The 16,400-nt window shown below is 36.6% G+C and overlaps 1 long non-coding RNA gene across 1 annotated transcript in view; it reads right to left on the bottom strand.

The window, feature by feature from the left end:
* LOC139734428 (uncharacterized) overlaps positions 1–16,114 on the bottom strand; it is a 40,141-nt gene extending 24,027 nt beyond the window's left edge. Inside the window, exon 1 of the long non-coding RNA XR_011711159.1 lies at positions 16,015–16,114. This is a non-coding gene — a long non-coding RNA (uncharacterized lncRNA). The remainder of the gene's footprint in view (positions 1–16,014) is intronic.
* Positions 16,115–16,400: the final 286 nt, after the last annotated feature.

Here is a 16,400-nt window from a genome sequence, read left to right as displayed (position 1 = left end):
CAATTCTAATCAAGATATAGTGACGACCTCATAGATAACGATTTATACCAACAAACCTAAGCAGAAATTTGTATATTTCCGCGTCATCATTACGTTTTGTTCTTATCTTTTTTGATTTTTTTGCGCCCCCCCCCCCTATGCTCGAAACCGTTGGTGTCCTCTTTTGATCCAATCGGCGATCGCCTTCAGAACGAAAGAAATTGCAGCCGCTGCTCAGTGAAACATTTTGCCTGCTAAATATTGAATGACATGTGTGAACACAATAGACATTGTCATTTTGTCCGCGTCATCGTCACGTTTTGTTCTTATCTTCTTCTTCCTTTTTTTGATAACTTTTGGCGAGTGAGCGCAGCGAGCGAGCCGAAATTTTTTTATATTTCAGCTTACTAAACATGGAACTCTTGTCATTTTTTTGCTTATTAAATCTTACAATTCTAATCAAGATATAGTGACGGCCTTATATAGATAACGATTTATACCACCAAACTGAGGACTTGAAAAAGTACTGTAAATTAGTACGAGCGAGTGAGCCGAAATTTGTATAATTTCCGCGTCATCATTGCGTTTTGTTCTTATCTTGTTTCATTTGGGGGTTTTTGCCCCCCCCCCCCCCATGTTCGAAACCGTTGGCGCCTTTTGATCCAATTGGCGATCGCTTCAGAACGAAATTGCAGCCGCTGCTCAGTGAAACATTTTGGCTGCTAAATATTACATGACATGTGTGAACACAATATACATTGTCATTTTGTCTGCGTCATCATCAAGTTTTGTTCTTACCTTCTTTTTTATATATATTTGGCGAGCGAGCGCAGCGAGCGCGCCGAAAATGTTTGTATTTCAGCTTACGGAACATGGAATTCTTGTGTGAACACAATAAACATTGTCATTTTGTCCGCGTCATCATCATGTTTTGTTTTTATCTTGTTTGATTTGGTTTTCTGCCCCCCCCCCCCCCGCCATTCTCCCTCCCCTCCCCCTTCCGGGCGATTTTTTTCTTTCTTTTCTTCTTCTTCTTCTTCTTTTTTCTTTTTTTTTCTTCTTCTTCGTTTTTTTTTTCCTTTTTTTTTTCGTTTTTTGCGCCCCCAAGGAGTGGCGCCCGGGGCACGTGCCCCCCTTGCCCCCCCCCCCCTAGATACGCCACTGCTTCTACTGCTGCTACAGTAATGATATAATGGTATAATATGAACTGGTCTTAAAGGGGATACGACATTTATTGCCATTAATTAGAATATTGTATTGCCCGAGTCGAAGACGAATGAAATACAATTCTAGTGAGTAAAAACGAGGTGAATACAAATTCGTAGAACCACAGCTCAGATGTCTGATATGGGTGATAATGATTTTTTTTACAATACTTTTACATAAATTGATTCCACAGGGTTTTACCTATAAGAAATAGTAGGAAAATAAATTATAAATATTCAATTGAGCCTTTATTCAGCTGTGATTAGTTGATAATGAGCTGATAATGAGGTGACAGCAAAATCTTTATTATCGTCATGTAACGAAATAACATCTTAGCTCGCAATATAAACTAAAAGGATTTTAGGAAACGAAGTGCTTCGTAATTCTGGTTGTCCTCTAATAATGACATTTGTGTAGACTGCCTATTCATTCGTTTTACGTGTACCTATATAGCGTCTCCTTTGTTTAGCTGTCTATCAGCCTGTCACGCTGAATGAACGTGAGATGATGAATAGGTCAGCTCCGTTTGTTGTAGTTGGGTGATGTGATCTTTGATCGCCGATCATCCCCGGCTCATGTTTAAAGGCGATGGCTAGTAACTGATCAGTGGGAAACAGTTGGAATGCTGGGGGATGATTGTTCCAATCCTTGTGGGATTCATTTAAGAGTACATTATATGTCTATTGTTGCGTGAAAATTGTTTGATTCAGAGTTAATGGTCTCATATTCAAGTAATGTGCAGTTTAATGTTTCCAGGTTAGCGTGCCTGGTCAGTGACGGGGCATTAAACTGCACATTACTTGAATATGAGACCATTCTGAAGCAAATAGTTTTCACACAACAATAGATATATAATGTACTCTTAAATGAATCCGACATGGATTAGAACAATCATCCCTCAGCATTCCCACTGATTCCCATTGATCGGTTACTAGCCATCCCCTTTAAAGGCTCAAGTTGACGCTTGTGAATAGGGTAAAGTCTATTACGTTTTCATTTATTTATAATTTGTTACAAAAATGCGAGTCCAAGTAGACATTTGATTACACGTAATTACACAAAACAACACTTGTAATCAGGGAAAGTACTGTGAACTAAAATACAATAATATTATAGACATTGTGATTTTTATGACAAAGTAATACTTATAATATATCAATATATAGCTTATAATATCAAAATCGATGGAAATGAAAGGTACTGCTAAAAAGTAGAGCTTGAAATTTACAGTCTCCTCACAAATTGTTGATAATGATGATGATGATGATGATGATAATAATAATGACAATAATAATAATAACAATAATAATAATAATAATAATAATAATAATAATAATAATAATAATAATGATAATAATAATAATAATAATAATAAGACCTTGCCAGAGAGCTTCGCCGCCTGTGGAATATGAGAACGAAGGTGATCCCTATTGTCGTTGGAGCACTAGGTACAACGCCAAAGCAGCTGCGACGGCACTTGGACGACGTTGGGTGTGCCAGATCAAATTCAAATTCAAATTCAAGTTTATTCCGTTTCTCGACAGTAAAAAAAAATAACATAACATACATCACTCTTTCTTCAGTGATAAGAATCGTACCAAAAAAAAAACCAAACAAACAAACAAGCAAAGTGAGTTTAACAGAGTAAAACAGTACTTGTATACTTGCAGATACATTACAAAGATACATTACAATGCCTGAAGTAAATTAAAGTAAAGTTGAATATCAACGTACACAAGGCGAAAAACGGAGGGACCCACTAAAAAGACGAAGCTTGTAGAGTGTGGGCCCCTCAGGAGAGAAAGAATCAGTGAAAATATTGGTAACAATTATCGGCATCAGGACAGCAACGAAAATGTCTGAAGCAACAATAGCGAAAATAGTTGTAACAGCAGAAAAAAAAGAAAAAAATAGAGAGGAAAAAATGTTTAAAAACATTGACAAAATAGAAATAGAAATGGAAGCCCATAAAGAGTCAGACAGAAAAGGAAGAAAAACACAAAATGACAACATTAACATATAGTATGGACATAAAACGACACTGGGACATCGACGAGGCTATAGTTAAACGTAAAAGACAGACTACGACAGGAAGTAAGACTAGCACAACGGAGATAACAATACACGAGGGCTGGACGATGGAAAACAAAAACAAGACAGAGACAAGACCAGACGGAAAAAAAAATCCCTCATTATATAAGCGTATAGAGTGCAGATCCTGAAGAAAAATCCATCAACTGCATGACTAACTTAACCCAAAACTTTATTCACGAACTTGGCGGTGGTCAGCCAGTACGAGCGACAATGTGTAATCAACTATGCGGATTTTATGAAAGGGGTATCAAAATGAATAACGTGTAAAACTAATCCGATTCATGACAAATGTTGTTGTAAAATCGCAAAAGAGAGGCTTTTAATTTGCGTTTAAATGAATACAAAGAGGGAGCTGTTTTTATATCGTGGTTCAGAGAATTCCAATAGTTTGGACCAGTGTAGATAAATGAATTTTTCCCTAAAATTGTTCGGAAAAAAGGTAAATGAAATTCATTTGAACGTCGGGTGGGATAGGAGTGAAATGATTGGTTTTTAAGGAACATTGAATCAAAAATAGATGGAAGTGAACTGTTATTAAAAAAGTACATAAATTGACCTAAGTTGAATAAAAACAACTCATTTATTTTTAGTAACTTATTAGACGCAAACAGTAAATTTGTATGTGAACGTGTAGGAGAATGACAAATAATACGGAGGGCTTTTTTCTGCAGTAACAACACTCTATTCAAGAGGGTCTGATGAGTATTACCCCAAGCCAAAATTCCATAATTCAAATAAGGCAGTATCAAAGTGGAGTATAACATGAGTAATGACTTTTGAGGAATATAAAATTTCAATCTGTTCAAAACACCTATATTACGTGAAATAATTTTACAGATATGATCAATATGTGTTTTCCAAGACAGTTTATTGTCAACAATTATACCAAGAAATTTAAAATCTAATACACTTTCTAAATTAATATCATCTAAAACTATGTTAGAATTTAATACTTCGACAGTATTACTGAAAAGCATATATTTTGTTTTTTGAACATTCAATGATAATTTATTAGCCCTGACCCAATTAGTAACTTTTAACAGTTCTGTGTTAATTTTTTGGACTAAAATATCAACATCATTGTGAGCCGATCGAGTGCAAACGCTCCAAAAAGCAGCATTGCTGGGGACGGCACGAATCCTGAGAAAAGTACTGGAAGTCTAAGGTTCCAGGATGGAACTTGACGTGATATTAATCTCCAAGAGATATCTTGTGAAGATAGAGATAATAATAATAATAATAATAATAATAGTTATAAAATAATAATAATAATAATAATAATAATGATGATAATAATAATAATAATAATAATAATAATAATGATGATAATAATAATAATAATAATAATAATAATAATGATAATAGTGACTACTTGTATAGCTTATAGGTCCACCTTTCAGTGCTCATGGCGCTTCAACAAAACGTCTGCGCACAAAGAATTCATAAAATTCCTGTTGTTTTAGCAACTACAATTGTATAACCTTTTCTCCACTTAAAAGCCACCATTGCTAGATTATTGGTCACATAATTACAAAAAAAAAAGAGATTTTTAGGAAACAACTGAATACGAACGGCCAAAGTCCAAATTTGGCTGTCATCTTTTGAGACCCCTTGCAAAGTATTGAAAATATAGCTATCCATTTAGTCATTCAAATAACTTGTTTATATTTCAACTCATATTCATATAGCATTCAAATAACCGAAATACCAAAAACACTTGTAATACTATCTTATTTGCTCTTTTTTTCCAATATTCTCAAATTCTCTCTAATGCACTTGAGTCTTTCTTACATTTAAATATTCAATGACTAGTAGGTCTTTATCTTTTGTTCCGTGTGAAAAAAAAAATGCAATGTATCGTTCATATTTACATGCAGGTTAACGAGTCTTTAGCTGACGAAATCACCAATCTTACTTGGTTATGGTTAAAGTGATATACTCTTATGAAAGAACAATACTGCGAAACTTAAAATCCCCGCACTTTTATATTTTGTTCCTATAGGCTAATGAAACCTTTACAACTCCGATTGTAAACTTTCCCTGAAACGATAAAGCTAAATCGAATCTGCACTTTAAAAATGCTATGTTCAAAAAAATAAAAAACCCAAACAAATGCTTTAAATTCCACGGGGAAGCAGCGAGTATGGACCATGCCCATCAGCAAACACTCACTCTTGCTCTTCACCGATCACGTGATACCGCTGCAAACATTGACATGGCACTCCTTGAATTAGAAAATACGTTGTAAAACAAAACATAAAGCCCGCTACGCTTTCTGACGTACATCACAATGTGAAATAAATGACTGGGATGAATAATATAGTCTTCTTGTTACTTTTCCTATGTATTTAGATGTTCATGGGAATACGCAGATTAATAGATTGATAAATGAATAGATCATAACATTATCATTATTACTATCATTATTATAATTATAGCCTGGTGAATTCGTTGAAAACTCTGAGACATTGATAAGCAATATCGTCTGTATAAAGACATTTTGGATCTTACTAAAACATACCGATAAACCATCAGACCAGGTACTAGTAGTTCCAGGCTTACCAATTCGGTTACCTCCGCTGATAAGGACTAATTGTTTTGCTAGCATTTTTTATTTGCTTTGTTTTGTTTGGTCTGTTTGGTTTACTTTCAGCTCTATTACCCGAAAATAATGCACGTATTTGATGAATGTACTAGGTGTACATTACATGCCGTTTGTTGATGGCCAAAGGAGTCGATGATCAGGTTTTGATGGTTATGATCCGGATCCAGGACAGTTCTATGGCACAATACTCACCCAGTGACCCTGTTGCCTAGGCCGGCAAAAAGAGAAAGAAATTGTTCTGAAACTGTGTCAGGCATGTAATTATACGACCCGGTACGTCCTAAGACATCTAGTAAAACAGGTAGTAAGTGAAACTGTAAACTTCTATCAATTTCATTCTTTTTTTTTCCTGCTAGGTTTATTCGGCGTTTTCTCCCTTGGATCGTGGATTTTGGCCAAGATTCAATGTCTTCACAAAAATAACCTTTCTCGCTAAATTTGCATGGGATGTCTTGCTTGTGGTTCTTCAAAGAGGTGTATGAAAAGCGAATTTGTTGACTTATAAGTAGGCCTACGTCTAGAGGAATTCAATATTCATCAACCAGTTTAAGTTTCTGGCAACGTTTATTACCTCATGTCAAGGCAAGAAATATAAAACTATAATGGATCGCAAGAATCCGTTTTATTCTCAATCGAAAGTACAACACTCAACATTTGTTACCCAACGTACAACCACGTGTCCCCGGATGTTCCCGTCGTTTCGTTGCAGCTCAGTTCTTTCGATTTCATTTTTCATCTCTATAATATTCAAGTCTGGACTGTTGATTAACCCCATTTCAACTACACCGTGATAGTGCTGCTTGTGTTCCACAGTGGGACCAATTTTATTGTGTGAATCGTGTGTTGCGTTGTCACTTTCTCATCAATTCATTAAATGACAGTAATAATCGTAGCAATCACACGGTCACGTAAGATAGCAGATTTCAAAATTGTGAATAGATTTTTACCCACAATTTCCTCTCGGCAAAGGTGTATAACTGGGTATCTGGCAACGCTACGGTGATAAACATAACAGGGCCCTCTGGTAGAGCAGAACCTTTTTAGAGAAGACCATAAAATGTATCATTTTATTGGTATCTTTATTCGTATTAATGATGATATTGATGATAATGATAGTAATAATAATCACTATAATAATAATAATAATAATAATAATAATAATAATAATAATAATAATGATTATTATGATCATTATTATCACTACTATTATCACTTTTATCATTATTATTGATATTATCATTATCATTATTACTATTATTATTAATGTTGTTGTTATTGTTATTGTTATTGATATCATCATCATTATTATCGTCATCATTATCATTATTATTACCATTATTACCATTACCAGTATCATTTAAAGAATCGGAGGGCTCTTTGCACACATTCAACAAAAATGACTGTGTACAGAGTTATTATTGCGTCGCGATAACGGATCGATCCAGCGAGTCTCTCACGTGACGGCCGGTGAACCTTCCCTTGATGAACTCTTGAAGACAAAACAAGTTGGGACCTAAAGACACGTGCTGATCGTGTAATGGCCGGATACACTTTGTAATAATACTATAATAGCCTGTCCTGCAGTCGACCTGCTACAGCTGATTTTTTCTTTCTTTCGCAATATTGTCAATCATGACTGTGTGAGCGCAAAAGGAAATGACTCCCCTGTTTTATAAAATCTATGCTTTTGACATAGGAAGCTGCGTTCATTTTTACACATAAAACAAAGCAGCGATCGGCAATAAGCACTGAGAGAAGTATGCATATGCATAATTATGCCTTTCTTTCCAAATTGTGTGCTATTCTGTGCGAAACACAGCGTTTTTATTTCTCCGACTTTACGATTAAGAAAATGAAATAGACCCTTATTATGTATGATAGCATTCGACAATACGAATGACAAGCAATGGCAATATTCACGAGTGCACGTCACGAGTCCGACACTCACGAATCATACAGCTATCGAGCTCGACACTACGCAAAGAAGGCCCACGGGTCCGTCACTGGGGAAAAAAAGTGTCACTTTTTGTAAAAATGTGAAAATAAATTTACACCACAGTAACACCAGCTGGTGTGGTCTCTTATTGAAGCTGGACGGGTGTTAAACCATTGGTATTAACACCAACAAATATCAAATCAACACCATGTGGTGTCAAAATATCACCAGGTACAGTGTCAAATTAACACCACGAAGTGTCAGGTGAACACTTTTCAACACCATCACAGTGCATTTTCTACACATGTGGGTGTGGTCCTCTATTAACACTTGATCGGTGTTAAATTCAACACCCATGGTGTTAAATCTAACACCGATGTTTTTACAATGTATAGGTCATGGGGGCAATTAAGTGTTGAGTTAGCTATATTCCAAAACATGGCAACTGGCATATAAATTGTTGAACAACAGTATAGCAGCAGCAGCAACAGCAAAAGATCATCGACAATCGACGGAAATTGTAAAATGTCTTACACCTCTTTCCTCTGCCCCTTATCAGTTTACATTAGTTTGATAGTTTCATACGTGATATCCTAAAGCTGGGCAAAGGCAAAGACATTAGAGTGTGAGTGTAGAACAAAAACAAAACAAAACAAAAAATAAAGTATGTCGTGATGGTTTGCAGGATGGCTTGTAAGAACGAGTTACGTCTTAAAGGCATAATTTACAATTTGCAGATGAAATAAAAATCCATGATTCAAAATAGTTCTTAAAGGACAAGTTCACCTTCATATACATGTGGATTGAGTGAAGGCAACAATGGTAGAACACAGCAGTGAAAGTTTGGGGAAAATCTGACAATCCGTTCAAAAGTTATGAATTTTTAAAATATTTGTGCAATCACTGCTGGAGGAGAAGACTACTGCAGTGTATGATGTCACATGCGTACAACGATATAAGGAAAATAAAAAGATAATTTCACAAAACTTGACTTTTTGAATAAAGTGAACATTTCCTCGACTTGTTACTGACTTATGTTAGGGGTAATATTATTCCCCCTGACTTCTGAAAGAGAGAAGTCGAGTGTTCTTTTATTATGTGAGAAAAGTGAGAATATCTTGAATTTTCTTTATACTTTCTTTATATGGTTGTACTCATATGACATCACAAGCTATAGAAGTCTTCTCATCCAGCCGTGACTGAACAGAAACTTCAAAAATTCGTAACTTTTGAACGGATTGTCCAATTTTCCTTAAACTCTCATTGATGTATTCTACTAATATTGCTGCATTCACTCAACCCACATGTCTATATAAGGTGAACTTGTCCTTTAAAATGTGAGTTAGAGATAGAAACAACCAATGTATTTGAAATAGTATAATCAACATTGAGCATTGTTAAATGCACAAAATATGAACACGGTTATAATAAAAATGCTCCAGACTAAACCGTCTATACAGTTACTGTTTATCGAAAAACATAGTGATATCTCCTTATATTTTAAGTTCTATTTCAATTTTTTTTCATATCGTATAGGATGTTGTGTGATCAACTGACCTACAAATATGCATCAAATGTGATATCTTGAACATTTTTAAAATCACCTTTCCCAAAGGCAAACAGGAGCTTTAATCGTTTCGAAGATTCAGCATTTTCACACCGAAATTTAAGTACGATGGACGGTACACCAGGGGGTGTTTCATCAACGTTTGTCAGCGCTGACAACTTGAATCACCATAGTAACAGTCAGTGACCAGAGCATCTCAGCCAATCAAAACCGAGGATTTTGCTGAAATTGTCAGCACTGACAGTTGTCAACGCTGACAAACGTTGATGAAACACCCCCGGTTTCCGTGAGGAACACTATATTGGTTTATGCCATGGCATAATAAATATGGCTCCATGTTTCAAGTTTGTATAACATTTATTTTCCATCTTTTTTTCATGTAGGAAATCACATGCATGAAATAATTGCACAGGAAGGCAGAACCTCAAAAAAGCAAAGCTTGTGGTGAGCTGCCTTACAAAATACATTACATCACAAACACAAACACAAAAAACAAACAAACAACGAAAACATGATAATAGTTCCCATGACAACATTGAAATGAAATATTCCTGAAAGGGAGTAGTACAGAGTACAGGCTCCATGGTTACGTGTTACCTGAATTAGCGATGGCAATAACTTGTATTGACATGAAGATGTATACCAAAGATATGGAACACGAGTCACGAAAACAAGAGGCATGACAATCTGGCTGCAGATATGTTGTATATTCTTATCCCAACCAAAATATACATCGCTGGGCTGGGCGTCGATAGGCAAGCGCTTCGGTTCTGCACAATCACGCACAAGATGTCCCGCTAGATTTCCTCTGATATCCGGGAACCGATTACATGATCGGAAATGAGTCCTATTAGGGAGCAGAAGCTCAAGGTCAAGTGATCACGTGATAAACATTCGAATCAAGGGACTTTAGAGCTTATAATTGCTTCAAGCCTTCAAGATTAAAGAACATCTTTCATTTTTCATTTCATGGTTTCACTCCAGATATGGATACTGAAAATGCTTTTATACCTGAATTGCAACTCTATGTTTTGATGGTCTACTTAATGTCTCAATATTCATATTATGCGTATCGATAATTTCATTATATATATATATATATATATATATATATATATATATATATATTCATATATATATATATATATATATATATATATATATAAATTGTACAACTAATATCATTAGTTGTATTGTTTCCATAGTCACATTCCGTTTTCTTACTTTTGTTACAATGTATTCCCCTACCTATTACGACAAGACTCGTAGAGTGTATCCCGTTGGCACATATTAATTGTACTTCTATATCGCTTTCATATGTCCAGGATTATGTTTATAAACGCATATGCTTTGCATATGAATTCACCGACGCATAATTTCACACGCCGGTAATCTATTCCATCACACTGTAATCACATGTGTTCGATTGGAATCGAAGTGAAATTGAAATAAATTTCATTCTACATCCGTTCGTCACACAAGTTTGCTCTATCATTTAAAGCATGCCATTAACGTGTTATCAGATCATATTATTGACTATCAAGAAATGGGGGAGGGGGGAATTGTGAAATGAAAATCAAATCGACTGCTTTCCCCCTGCCCCTGCCCCCCACCCCCATTTCCTCGACTTTTCTGATACTGGGATACACGATCGAGACCTTAATCCATTAATGTCATCGGAAGCAGTTAGTGCGAAGGTGGGCATTCGGCCTATTTGGCTTTGTCCCATCACTGTAAACGACGGAACTTGGTTTCCTATTTTTCCCCCAAGAAAGGATATGATTTGCAATTTCAACAAACGTTGCATCTGAATTTCGTTTATATGATATTCGTCCATTGTATTCTACCGACTTTTGTAACAGTGTTGAAAATATAAAAAATATGAATAGTGTGACAATGTCATGGTTACACCAAAGAGCAAAAGGGCAACGAGCATACCATATTGCTTCCCTGTCTTGCATTTATCACACGTTTTGTTTTACTTTGTGTCAATCCATGTGTTCTCGGTTCTTAGATTGACTAATAATCGCTGTCTTCCTATACGATATAATCTGTGATATGTGATCGTGTTTGTTAAGTTTTATATTTTGGGGCTTGGGTGGGGAACAGAGACTGCAATACGAAATGGATATGTAAACTTATCGTGCTTTTTTTTTGCCTTGGAATATAAGAAAAACCCAAGAAATACCGTATCCGATCATAAAAAACAAACAAACAAACAAACAAACTAACCCACAAACAAACAAGCAAACAGAAAGTTATATGTGATTCATGATTGTGCGAGTCGCTATTCAAGAGGGTTATGATGTAGACGAAGAAGTAAATCTAGGATGCGGTATTACTCTGAGTTTTTCTGACGATATTTCGGGTGGCGTTTGATGCAGTTGCATGTAAAGAAATGTTCACCTATATACCGCGATGTTTCCACTGGCTGTGCATAAATGGATGGCTGTATCTCCGAAGAGTACCTTCTACGATATGCCAGATATTATGCACCCTATACCGTTACTGAGTATTATGTGTTACCGTTACTGAGTATATTAATATGTACCACCGTTACGCTGAGAGCGGGCTACAAGATTGATTTTTTTTTCTTTATCCATGCGATGAATCCACGTATCTGTGACAGTCAAAGTGCCAAAGTGGCAGTCAAGGCACAATAAAAACTGTCATTACAACGTAACTGCGACAGTCATTTAAAGGGACTGTACAGTACTGGTTGAGGTAGGGATTCTTGTTTTGAACATTTCTAAGTGAGATAATGAAAAGCTTCTTATGAAATATGAAAGAGCATGTAATTTTAAGAAGGATTCAACGTTTATTTGATGAAAATTGGTTTTCAAATGGCTGAGATATCCCAAAAAGTACTAATAATAAAAGGCGACATGCCACAACTTTATTAGGATCTCTTTGTTTCACCTTGTTTTGGATATCTCATCCATTTCAAAACCGATTTTCATCAAATAAACTTTTGATACCCCCTAGAATTGCATGCTCTTTGACATCTCATAGAGTGGTTTCTGAATACTTAGCAAAACGTTAAAAGCTAAATCTACCCCTCTCCCAGAACTGTACACACCCTTTAAAGTTGGTAATAAAAAGACAATATAACTGTACGTGTCATTAGTCTATCAGAACGAAGTGACCTCTGTCTTAAATGGAATCTATAGGTATAAAAAAAACCCCGGAAACTATTAAAACCACTCTTTCCCTTACTATTGCGCCATAATCTTTCTCTGATTTTGTGAAACTTTCGATTACAAATTCGAGGCAAGAAAACAATACTGTAAACCGTATATCTTCAGTATTAGAATGATGTATGTTTGCAGGTCACCTGTAGCCTTAGAACAAAGATTCATGACTGCGGATTACTCGTGATTCGAAAGCATGCAAAAACGAGAAAATCGGCTTCAGTAGATGCCACTAATTGAGTATATGAATATAAGAACGACCCAAGTCCAATTTTTGGCCAAATTCAGTTTGACATGGGAAATTGTAGCTTATGCATGGACTCATCTTGTGTATAAATGATAAATCCTATTTACCCCCGGAAGTGCCTGAAATAAATGGGTTAAATTTTATATGAATGTAAGAATGAAGGACTTGGGTCATTCTTACATTCATATTATAGCGCCCTCTCTCGTCCTTCTCTCATCTCTATAGCAGAATATCATGTATATGAATCAAAGAGCGACCCAAGTCCATATGAATCAAAGAACGACCCAAGTCCATCACACAAAATGGCCTCTCCACAATTAATGTTTATGTTAATTGTCATAATAATATATGTTCTAATTTGTATATACAATGTTGCCATCCCATCACAGTTAAATAGAATATTATTGGACAAACAAAAAAGATATGAAGTTTTTTTTAGTTTACTCGAAATGGTCTTCCATGGACTTGGGTCGTTCTTATATTCATATACTCAATTTCCTCATTTTGTCTGCCCCTCCCCCAGCAAAATTAATCTCAAATGAATTCCTTGAGTGGGGCGGAATAAAAACCTAAACCTCATGGTTTCGTCAATTTCTTCGTAAAACTCTTGCTCTCTAAACTTCGCATGCAGTACTTGAGCTGAAACTTCGATTCGATTAACCCTTGTACAGCGTTTTGTTGTTGTTGTTTTTTAACTTCCGCGTTCACACGTACGTACTGTAGTAGGCTCAAGAAGTATAAGAATTATAAGGATTTCCTGATTCGACATTACATCGCAGAATGGGAATCTGACTATGAATAATCACTCAGAAGCGACAAAGAAGGGACGCAAAAGTCTAGGAATTACTTGTCTCTAAAAAAAGGAAATATTCTTCCTTGGGCTCAGTGATAGCTGTGCTATCATGCTATGACTCCAGTGTGTTCTTGCCCTTGCTGTATATAGCATGCATTGCCACGAACAGTCAATGCATGGAATACACGTGGAAAAGAATGTTATGTTTTCCAATAATATGTGATGACGCATTTTATCGCGGAAACTCTCTACAGCCCCTGTTTTATTTCATTTGCCTGTAGTCCAATTTGATATATGACAAAGAATATATTCAACTTTGATTGCAGATATCCGTCATGCTTTGATATAAACAGACAAAGAGTTTGAGGAATCAGGAATTCATTTCACATATACCTATGCATGGCATACACATGTTCATGTTCAGGTGTGTGTGTGTGTGTGTGTGTGTGTGTGTGTGTGTGTGTGTGTGTGTGTGTGTGTGTGTGTGTGTGTGTGCTGGGGGTGTGTGTTGTGTATGACAGCACTGGGATGAATGCGTGTTTATAATGATCATTTCCTTGTAATATCCGATGTACGAAGAATTTCAACGGCGGACAATAAAGTAATCAATCAATCAAATCAATCAGTAAAACCATCAAGCACTTGTGTGCTAAGTTAGTCGGGTGTTCATTCATCATGGGCTTTGATACCCAAACACGGATGGTTTGATCATATACAAAATGCACACACACACACACACACACACACACACAGAGAGAGAGAGAGAGAGAGAGAGAGAGAGAGAGAGAGAGAGAGAGAGAGAGAGAGAGACACCCTATTAAACACACTGAGACTATATATCAAATAGCTGGGTTTTACCGGGAAACGTACAAATTATTGATTCAAGTCATGCAAATAAAGGCAAAATGTCGAAGTGGACCGAATGGCTGTAGTGGTAAAATGATATAATAATATATGATACACCCTAATAATGTGAGGAAACGACTTTTTGGCGGTTGGTTTAGTAGCGTCATAGTAATCTCCGATTTTGTCCTTACTTTTATTAATACTATTCTATATCATAGGCTACTACGCCTGTAAAGGTAGAGTATTAGGCCTATACACCATGTACACGTAGTGGAACCCTGGAGGTGCTATATGGGGTGGAACCGTTCCTTTATGTTTGTGCTACATCACTGTATAGGCCTTCTATCATGAGATGATGCAATAACACATCATATAGAGTGTGAGATCAAGACCGCCTCTATAGACGGCACCATACCAAGCCGCATGCAAGCATTTGTAGACCTGGATATATTTGTACTATATAAACATTAAAAAGTAATGTTTGAATGGACTGTGGCCAGTGCAACTCATGCCCACTAATTGCCAACGCTTTAGTGTACTACAGTGGAAGGCGGCTTGCTCGGAAATCATAATTGATATCCATACAGCTAGCGTTCACCGACACACCGCTATGCGTTCTCCTCCAACTTATGTTTACAACCCCAGCCGTGCATCGATACACCAGCTCAGACTGCTTTCCGCTTTAACTCGTGTTTCACAGCGGCCGTGCATCAGCAATCAATACACGCGCTGCAGAACCACAGAATTACTGTTGCAGTTAATTTCATCATGGACTCATTCCAAAAAACCCCCGACAACTTACTTAACAAAAATAACATAAAGCACACGTACACACAAAACAAAAATAAAAATAAATTGATCTCGAATCACTGTCATGATAAAAGAAAACACGGGAAAGCACTGGCAATAAGACTGTACTCATTTTCTGACAGACAATACTTGCTTACAGGATGATATACACCCTCTCTGTCTCAATTTTCCGTCTTAAATCATTCTACAGTCTGAGTTAGTAATAAAAGAATTGGACGGCTAACCCCCCCAAAAAGAAATAACTATTTTACTCAGATCTAAACGCACAACTTTCGCCAGCCTCGCTACGTATTATGATCAACAATGCTTAATATAACCAGGGAGGTGGCTACCCTGATATAACCAGTATCTTAAGTCTGCGCGCATACACTTATAAACATATAACTGACGGCACTTGACCGAAAATCAAGCAAGCATGAATATTGTTATATCCCCAACTGCAACGATCATAATCTATTGTTCTTCTTATACTCTCTAATGAACCTTAAGCGGAATTGAAGCTTGGTGAATAGTATTTGCCCGCCACCAGTCATGTTGTTGAACCTTCCCAGCCACAGTTTACTTTTTATTTCCCTTGGAAACCATAAACTTTTGAGTTGAAAGTTGCCAAGGTTGAATGTCAATCATAAAGTGATGGTAGAATGTGAAGTTCAGCTCCCGGACGCTATATGATTACTCAATAGTGAGAACTCGATCTTCATCATTAAATCGAACGAGAGAGAACTATAACCATGACTTACCACGCAACAAAGGAGTTGTCGGGGATAATAGGATGTCTGTATTCCTTTAAATCCAACGACTATAAACAAATGAAAGCATATCAACTCGGCGCAGGACTATATCTACATCTCTTGGTCCCCCGTGTATGGGATACGAGAGCCACTGTTCATCCTCGCTGTGCGTCAAGGCTATTATACTCGTCTGTTACTAGGGGAGAGTCATACGGTGCTTGAGCTATTATCGCTGAATCATGCGGTTATTCTCATGGTTGCTTCAGTGCCAAGTGCAGTTGTAATGAAACACCACTAGAACTCGGCCTCAGCGCCGCACGCGGTACATCGTGCATAATTATGGCACATACCACCGCTTCCGGCGAGAACCGTGGAGACGCGCTCACTGATGAAGT

Source organism: Diadema antillarum, unplaced genomic scaffold, assembly GCF_040938485.1.
Source record: "Diadema antillarum isolate AM-2024a unplaced genomic scaffold, OU_Dant_1.0 seq00000526_RagTag, whole genome shotgun sequence".
In the NCBI taxonomy this organism is placed as follows: Eukaryota; Metazoa; Echinodermata; class Echinoidea; order Diadematoida; family Diadematidae; genus Diadema; species Diadema antillarum.
Note: the sequence above shows the minus strand (reverse complement) of the source record. Positions and strands in the feature narration are given on the sequence as shown.